The following is a 9,207-nucleotide window of genomic DNA, read 5'->3' as shown; positions in this document are numbered from 1 at the left end:
CCTGGGAATCAATGGCTGGTCATGCATTCTTAACCAGTTTACAGATCTCCACCAGTTATCATTTATTATGCACCTGTCATGTGCCTGACACTGTGAGAACCTTAAGCATATTAATTAATTGAAACTTCATAGGGACCCTCTGAGGTAGACATTATTATCCCCATTGTACAGATAGGGCTCAGCCAGGAAATAAAGGAGACGGAGTTAATGGAAAAGCTGGAATCGACCAAGGGCCGTCAAAAGGCTTTCGGTCCCGGAAGCCAAGTACACCAAGCGCCGACTGCGCGGGACAACAGCGCCAGGCGTTAGTCACTCCTGCAAACCACCAGGGGGCGCCGCCCGCCCAAGGCTGGAGAAACAGCGGGGAGCCGGGCTCCCTCCCCGGGCGGCGCGAGCTCCCCTCTAGCCCGCCCCATCCACAGCAGCCAATCAAAAACTTCGCTGACGGCGCCGCGCTCCCCGCGGGAACAGCCGTAGAGGATGACTAGATAATTCTCTTATTGGATACTTGGTTTTTTACAAAAAAGATGTAAAGTGATGCACCTATGACGGAAAGTCCCCACAAGAGTCTGTAGCGGGAAGACAGGGCTTATTTTTTACCTGAAAAATTCTCTGGGTGAGGCGTCTCCGCCCGGCCCTCCTACGGCGGTGAAGGCGGCAACCAATCCCGATAGTCCCTTTACGCGTCTATCGCTTCCACCAATCCTCGCTCAGCCTTCAGGGGCGGTCCCTTACCATCTCAGCCTATCAGGAGCGCAGTTTGCCCCTTGCTGGTCACGCACGGCGAGACTGGGCTCCTCCCGGCGGGAGCCGAGCGCGGGCCCCGCCCCTCGAGGATGTAAGGGTTGTGGAGGTGCGGGGTCTGCAGAGGGCTTGCACCTCAGACAGCGGCCGCCACCTCTCTTTGGCTGGCGCTGCGGTTGGCATGGGGCTTTGTTGTGACCCGCAAGCTCAGGTTGGGGCCGCACTCCTTCATCCCAGGCCTTGCACGTGCAATGCCCCCTGACTTAATCGCGCGCACCGCCGCTTCACAGGACCCCACACAAAATGTCAACCAGCCCCTTCCCTTGCAGGTCTTCTCTGAGCACCTTGGAAACTTTGTAAATATGACACTGCAGCAGTTACTGCATTATTTTATTTATTACTCTGTTACATGCTTAACTGAGGGCGGAGACCACATCTTAAATATCTTTGCATTGGGCATGCGACTTTGACATTGCATGTAAACTCCGCACAGCACTTTTCTCAACTGCAAAGAGGGGATAATGGCTAACCCCTGCGCAAAAGGTGTGCATTAAATCAATGCTTGTAAAGCAGTCAGAAGAGTGTCTTGGACACAGCAAGCTCTCCAAAATATGTTAACCCACTGTTATTCCTGTGCCTGGCAGAAGTGTACAGTGTTTAGAATCGGTTTCACATACTCATTTTCAGATGAAAGGCTTTATTCATACGTAAGACTATGAATGTGTCCAGGGTGCTGCAACGTGTTCCTGCAATTGAGAGCAGCACTCTGGGTTCAAGTTCTAACTGCAGCTTGCCAGCTGAATGACCATAGCAATTACCTTGAAAGTGCTTTAGTTCCTCAACTGTGAAATGGAGATGATGATGATAATACCTACTTCACAGGGTTGTGGCATATGCAAGTAATGCATGAGAAGTGCTTAGAACAGTGTCTGTCCTACAATCAGCTCTCCATTTTTTCCTTCCTTTCTTATCCCAGTTTCACCTTGAGAGCAAGGACAAGAATGTAATGGCACAGGATAGTTTCATAGCCTCTACCTTACACTTGTCTTCCACTTTTAACTTTTGCAAAGCATATTCATATATTCTCTCATTTAAGATTCACAGCATGGGGCGCCTGGGTGGCTCAGTTGGTTGCACGTCTGACTGTATCTCAGGTCGAATCTCGCGGTCTGTGAGTTCAAGCCCCACGTCAGGCTCCATGCCCGTAGCTCGGAGCCTGTTTCGGATTCTGTGCCTGCCGCTCTGTGTGACTCTCTCCCGTCCGTTGCCTGTGCCAAAGAAATAAATAAAGGCTAAAAAAAAAATTTTTTTTTTTAATTAAAAAAAAAAAAAAAAAGATTCACAGCAACCAAGTGAGGCTCAGAGAAGCTACTGTTTTGCTGGAATCCTAAAACATCTTTTTGGTACAGTTTCATACATGTGCATTTGGAAGACAGTTGGTATTTTTATTTTTATTGTATTCTATTTTTATTTTTTTATTTTTTTATTTTTATTTTTATTTTTTATTTTTATTTTATTGTATTTTTAAATTTGTTCTACAAGCTGCTTCCTTCACTTAACAATACATCTCAGAGAGCTTTTTATGCCTATTCCCTATTACTTTTTAATTACGGCACAGTCTTTCATACCTGAACTTATTTAACCATTCCCCTATTGTTATACATTCAAATGTTTAAAGCCAAATTCTGTTGAGTCTCCCTCAGGGCCCACAGCTTTGATTACTCAGACTCTGAGCAGTCTCAGGCCTATCAAGTCACCGGGAAATGAAGTCCCGATGGTCAAGAGTTTCCACTTGGCTCCAAGTTTCTCCAAACCACAAGCCCAAGGCTCCAGCAAGCTGTGGAGGGTCCCCTACCGCTGTGAGCAAAGGGCTGGGAGAATGTCCACATAGGGCTGGAAGGGGCTGCTGATGACTTTACCCTTCAGTGCTATTGGAGTCAGAGGGCCTCTCTCAGACAGCATCTCCCCAAAACTGGGAGTTTCTCAGCACCTCTGTCCTTGTATCTACCCCATCCAGGTCCCTCACACACTCTGCCCCCTAAGAACTTATTTAACTGTAACCTCTCCCCTCCACAAATAGGCACACTTCCCTGTTGTCAAATGCACCCCTATTTCATTAAAACACCCAAGAAACCCTAGCAGAGTTCCCAGCCCATCCCTCTCAGTCTCAGCTAGGAGATACAAGGAGTGCAAGGAGGTCATGGGCACCCATCATGACATAGAGGACCCTCAGACATCCGATTCCAAAATGTAGCTCTGCAACCAGAAAGTTGCTTACCTCTCCTGAGCCTCAGTTTCTCCATTTTCCAAATGAAAATGGAGGAACTGGAGTGAGAATCCAGGAGACATAAATGGAGGAAGGGGGAACACATTATGGGCACAGCTATCAGAGAATGAGGAGAGGAAGCAGGGAACCAGGAGAAAGCCCTGAATTCTCCTCCTTGGGATGGATGGAGCTGCTCCTGGAGCAAGGCTCAGCATGAGACCTCCCTATATCTGCTGGGAAAAGCAGAGAAACAAGGTTGTGTCTCAGGACATCATCTCGACGCTTTTGCTTGAGGCTGTCACCACATCTCAGCCCTTACAAAGTGCTCTTTCCCCAGTCCCTTGAAGATGCTGTACATCCCCAGAATCGGTCTCACATAGGACACGGGTTATTATCTGCTTACCCCCACTATCCAGCCCTCTTTCTTCCTTGGTAACAGAACCCTGATTTTCAGCTGGGATCATTGCCTTTCAGGATGGGACTACATTTCCCAGACTCCTTTGCGGCCAGTTTTCTGGCCAAAAAACAGTTCTGTACCAGGCTTCCCAGGGAGGCATGGTGAAAGCAGCCCCAGCCTTTTTCCTTCCTGTCTCCCTCTTCCTTCTCTTCCCTTATCCCCTTCTTCAGCCCTGCTTTCTGGAAATGAGGTGACCTTCACTGAGGATGGCAGTTACAAGCTAGGACAATGCGACGGAAATATAAAAGGAGCCTGAATCTTGGTAACCATTGTCCATGAACTGCCTAACTGCAGACTTCTTTGCTGTGAAAAAATAAAACTCTTATTTTATTCACATGTGTAAGTCACTGCTATTTTCGGTTTCCTGTTATATGTAACCTGGCCTAATCCTTAACTAACCAGTCTCTTCTCCCCAAGGTTTAGAAATCAGTGGAAGGAAAGCTGCTTAAATTCCACTGTTTTCTTTTTCTTTTAAGAACCAAGCTGGGGCGCCTGGGTGGCGCAGTCGGTTAAGCGTCCGACTTCAGCCAGGTCACGATCTCGCGGTCCGTGAGTTCGAGCCCCGCGTCGGGCTCTGGGCTGATGACTCGGAGCCTGGAGCCTGTTTCCGATTCTGTGTCTCCCTCTCTCTCTGCCCCTCCCCCGTTCATGCTCTGTCTCTCTCTGTCCCAAAAATAAATAAAATGTTGAAAAAAAAAAAAAAAAAGAACCAAGCAGAGGATGGGGCACCTGGGTGGCTTAGTCAGTTGAGCGTCTGACTTTGGCTCAGGTCATGATCTCACAGTTTCTCAGTTGGAGCCCCATATCGGGCTCTGTGCTGATAGCTCAGAGCCTGAAGCCTGCTTCGGATTATGTGTCTCCCTCTCTCCGCTTGCTCGCTCTCTCCCTCTCTCTCTCAAAAAATAAAAGCACATTAAAAATTTAAAAAGAAAAAGAACCAATCAGAGGAATTAAAGTCTATCATCGGCTCAACTACCTTCACTTTAGAATGATACATTTGTAAATTACCAGAACATTCTTCGGACTGGATCAGGTTGACCAGCACAAAATTAACCTTGGACTCATGAGACGTTTCGGGCCAAAACATACAATGTACTCTCTAACTAAGCCACACGTTGGCATGACCTTGACCTTCAGAAAACATAATGCTCTGGGGAGGAAGTCCCTCAGCACACAGGCAAACTCCTATATGTTTTTGTTGGTGGTTGGGTTCAGTTGAGGCTTCAAACTGACCTCTAAGTAACAGTTTCTTTGGAGCAGAATCCAGCTACATTAAAGGTCTCTAAGAAATGTTCAGGCATTCACAGTTGACTTCTGGTCCAAAACCTTCTAAATTTCCAACCCCTGCTTCTCCTTAGGAGAGGATTCAGCTGGCCCCTCTCTTAGCAAAACTTTTGCCATCCTGCCCGCCACAGGACATCATGAGAGGGAATACTTGTCCGTGAACAGTGGTTTTCAAGTGCAAAAGTACCTCAGAATCATCTGGAGAGCTCGTAAAAATACAATTCACTGGGCTCCAGCCCCAGAGTTTCTGATTCAGAAGATCTGGAGTGAGGCCCAAATAAATTGCAGTTTTAATAAATTCTCAAGTGGTGCTGATGCTGCTGGTCCAGAGACCACATTTTGCCAATCACTGTCCTAGAGGAAGATAAAGAAAGGACTTCAGGCTACTGTTCTCAGACCTCTGGGGAATTTCCCCCACCGTGTTCCAAGGTAGCTAGACCCTGTGATGGCCTTTGCGTAGCTGCCCTGAGAACTGTCCTTGAAGGACCTCTGTCTGCTTCCCCAGCCCCAGGGCTCCCATAAGGCCCCTCAGAGACAGCTCCCTCTCACTAGGCCAGCAAGCCAGGCACCTTAGCAGGTTTTTCATTCCTCTGGGGTCTCCCTTACAACATTGAGGATTGGGTCTAGAGAGGAAGAAAGGGTAGGGTTAGATAACTTCTTTTTCTTTAATGTCCAGTATATTAAAGCATGTATGTGTTGTTCTTACAACAAAATAATAAAAGAAAAGTGTTAAGAAATACAGACTATCTTGGAAATGTTTATGAATCACTAACATTTATTGAGCAGTTACTATGTTCCAGGCACTGTAGTAATTGCTCATTTAATTACTGTCACCATATCACCATATGTCAGCCTAAAACAGGCTTAGAGAGGTGAAATAACTTTCCAGTGTGACACAGAGAGCGAGTGACAGAGCAGGGACTCCATCCCAGGACTGCCCAGTTCCAAAGCTGGATCCTTTAATGCTTAGGCAATGCTGTGGTTTGAAAATGCTAATTTTCTAATACCACTAGACACACATTCTCAGCGAGGTTGATATGGCCCTGAAGAGGAAAATTAATTCTCGGGGTAGGGGGATAAATAATCTTTACTCTTTTTGTGAATAAATCACCGATATATGTATAGTACATAAGAGGTAGATCTGTATTAAATTTTACAAGGGGAGAGGAATTAGGAAAATATAGCTAAAAAGTCTCTTTATAGGGACATAACAAAAACAAGATTGAGAAACAATATGCTAGGATATTTTGGCAAAGAGCCTGTTTGCTGAAAAAGTGGTGCCGTCTTACACAACTTCCAAGGTTTTCTCATGAAGCAGAGGAGAAACAAAACATTTGACGTTTATTGTTTAAAGCTTTTAGTTGTTAAGCCATATGGTCCTCCTAAGAACCTGCCGATGAAGTCACCAAGGACGATATTTAATATCCATATCTAATAGATGAAGAACTTGAACTTTAGAGATAATTACCATCCACCTAGATTTAATGCCAAACAAAACTGTTCTTCAAGAATAAAGTGATATAAAGATATAAAGTGGATATAAAGTGATATAAAGATATAAAGTGATATAAAGAACCAATAGACAAAGCAAAGCAGAGCTTCCTATACACAGATCCTCAGTGAGAAAACTAATGTCTGAATTGCAAGAAGGAATGAAGAAAGCAAGCAAGATTGTTAACATGCAAACGATCTATACAAACACTGATGTATAAAATAATAGTCATCATGTCTAATTTGGGGGCTTCCAGACATAAGACAGAACTAAAATCTTGGACAACAATGACACATAAGTCAGTAGGGGATAGTTAGAGTTAAAGCATGCTTACATCTGAGTTGGTTTGGGAGAAGAGCAAAGATTCTGACTTGTCAATTTAAGTTAAATATGCATGTTAAATGTCCAAGTTAACATATAAAATAATAGACATCAAGCCTATAACTGCCCAATGAAAAGAATGAAAAGTGGAAAGAGCAAATCTCATGCTGTCTCACCACCACCATGATGAATCATTTAAAAAACATCAAATTGAGTCTTTAAATTTACTTAAAATCAACACCTTTGAATATAGTTTTTTTAATGTTGCTTAAAATCAATTGCATGAATAAAGTTTTTCGTACTAAAAATAAGTCTTTTTTTCTTTATGACTTAACAAATGTTTAGAACTTAAACATTGTTTCTGAAAGGGTGGTCCGTACAAGTTTGGCTTCCCAAGATGCTAAGTACCAAGGAAAAGGATCCACGACCTAGTGGTTTGAGAAACACTGCACACCACAGTCTCGCCTGGAGACTCACAAAGCTCTAAGGCCCTAAGACGTATACGTAGTAAAGGAACTTCCTTGACTTGGTCAACCCCAGTCTTTTCCAAACATTTTCCCACTCTGAAATATAGTAACACTCCATGGAACTCACTCTGCACAACTTTAGATTAAGCCTTCTTATTTAAGCTTGGTGGCTCAGATTGAAAAGACACCAAAACTCGAAATGTGGACTTGGGACACCTGGGTGGCTCAGTTGGTTAAGCACCTGACTCTTGATTTCAACTCAGGTCTTGATCTCATGTTTCATGGGTTCGATCCCCGCATCAGACTCTGTGCTGACAGTGCAGAGCCTACTTGGGATTCTCTCTTTCCCTCTCCCACTAATGCTCTCTCTCTTTCTCTCTCTCTCTCTCTCTCTCTCTCTCTCTCTCAAGAATAAATAAATAAATAAATGTGGACTCAATTCTTCTGAGGAGTTGACAAAACCATTTTAAAAGTCTGGAACCGTGACCTCAAACAATTTGAAACACAGCAATATCAGCCACTCGCACAACCTCACAACTCCACTCCTTGTTGCCCACGCATGATGAACACATGTCCCGACACAGACATGCTCATAGAGTTTCTCCCTATAGTCTCCTACCACACAGATGCCTGCCCACACTCAGCCCAGCCCCAAAATGACCACTGTTGGTTTTCTCACCTCACGTGTTCTCATTCGCACATTGCTTCCTCACCATCTTCTTCCCCTTCAGTTTGGTTTTGGAGGTCTGAAAAGGGATGCAACTAAGAAAGATTTCTGAGGAGACAGTCTCCTGGCTCCGTGTGGGAGACCCCATGAATAAAAGTGTCCCAGGACAAGTCCCTCCCAAACTTGCAGGATTTAATTTCAACCTTCCTCTGCTTTCATCCCCTCGGCAGCTCCTCTCTAGCCATTCCACTCAGCACTTCCTGAGCCAGCCTCTCTCCTCTCACGGTCCAGGAGAACACGGTTCCCTCCGTGGCTGTTCCTGCAAGTCTTCCTGCTTTGATTGACTCTCCACACCTCCTGATCACCTTTTTTAAACTGCCTTGCACTGACTCCTAGTCACCAGCTCAAAAGATCACACGGATCCGACTCCTCTTTCCATTTTCCATCTATGCTGACCTTCGCATCTCTAAAGCCCACTTACACTTCCATTGTCTTCGCCACTGAAGTAGAGAGTGAAGTTCATATATGCCTTAAATGCACTGTGGGGGATGTCTGGGGGCCCGATAGAAAGAGAGAGAACACAAATGTTGGGAATCGTCACTAGCTGATCTGTTGCAATATGAAGAGGGAATGTTGAATATCTTCAAATTCTTGTTTTCTTTTTTTAAAATTAATTTATTTATTTTGAGAGAAAGAGAGAGAGAGAGAGAGAGAGAGAGAGAGAGAGAGAAAGAACCCCAGGCAGGCTCTGCACCAATGCAGGGCTCAAACTCACGAATCATAAGTCTGACGCTTAACCAACTGAACCACCAAGGCGCTCCTCAAATTCTTATTTTCAAAGTCAGTCTGATCTTTCCAGAAATGTCACTCCCAGCCATGGGAAGAAAGTTCAGGGGCACAGGTCACATTAGCTCCTTTCCCATCACCTCAGTGGATAGATTGTGCCTGTTGCACCTCCCCTCCCCGGGAAGACTTCCTTCTAGGCTCCTTAGCACCAGCACCATGCCCATAATCAGAACTGCCACCATCCAAACCCCAGCAGAAGGTCCAACTTAGCCCCTGAGTCTGTGGCCCAAGGCAAAGAGGCTGGAGTGAGTCATCTCCCAGGATCCTGTGGGAGGTGGGAGGTGATTTGGTTGAGGAGGTTCTTTGGGGGACTCAGTAGCACTGCTCTGAGTCTGTTGGTTTGGAAGAGAGGCTTTACAACATATGGATGGAGAGTGCAAATTCACAAAGGAGAGAGACTGGAGGGCTGTGCTCCCATGGGCTTCAACCCCGGCCACCCCCCAACTGACTCCATGAGAAACTTGTAAATAATTTAAATGTGCTGAGTGCACCCCAGACCAATGAAATTGAAACTCCAGATGTGAAGCCCAAGAATCTGTATTGAGAAAAAAGCTCTGTGCTCGCTTCAGCAGCACATATACTAAAATTGGAACGATACAGAGAAGATTAGCATGGCCCCTACGCAAGGATGACACGCAAATTCGTGAAGCGTTCCATATTTTT

The 9,207-nt window shown here is 45.3% G+C and overlaps 1 non-coding gene across 1 annotated transcript; it reads left to right on the top strand.

The window, feature by feature from the left end:
* Positions 1–9,100: 9,100 nt before the first annotated feature.
* On the top strand, positions 9,101–9,207 carry LOC123581825. The gene has a single exon (XR_006704037.1). It is a non-coding gene; the product is annotated as a U6 spliceosomal RNA (small nuclear RNA).

This window comes from Leopardus geoffroyi, chromosome A3 (genome assembly GCF_018350155.1).
Source record: "Leopardus geoffroyi isolate Oge1 chromosome A3, O.geoffroyi_Oge1_pat1.0, whole genome shotgun sequence".
Classification (NCBI taxonomy): domain Eukaryota; kingdom Metazoa; phylum Chordata; class Mammalia; order Carnivora; family Felidae; genus Leopardus; species Leopardus geoffroyi.
The sequence above is the reverse complement of the archived record's forward strand: the minus strand, read 5'-3'. Positions and strand labels throughout refer to the sequence as shown.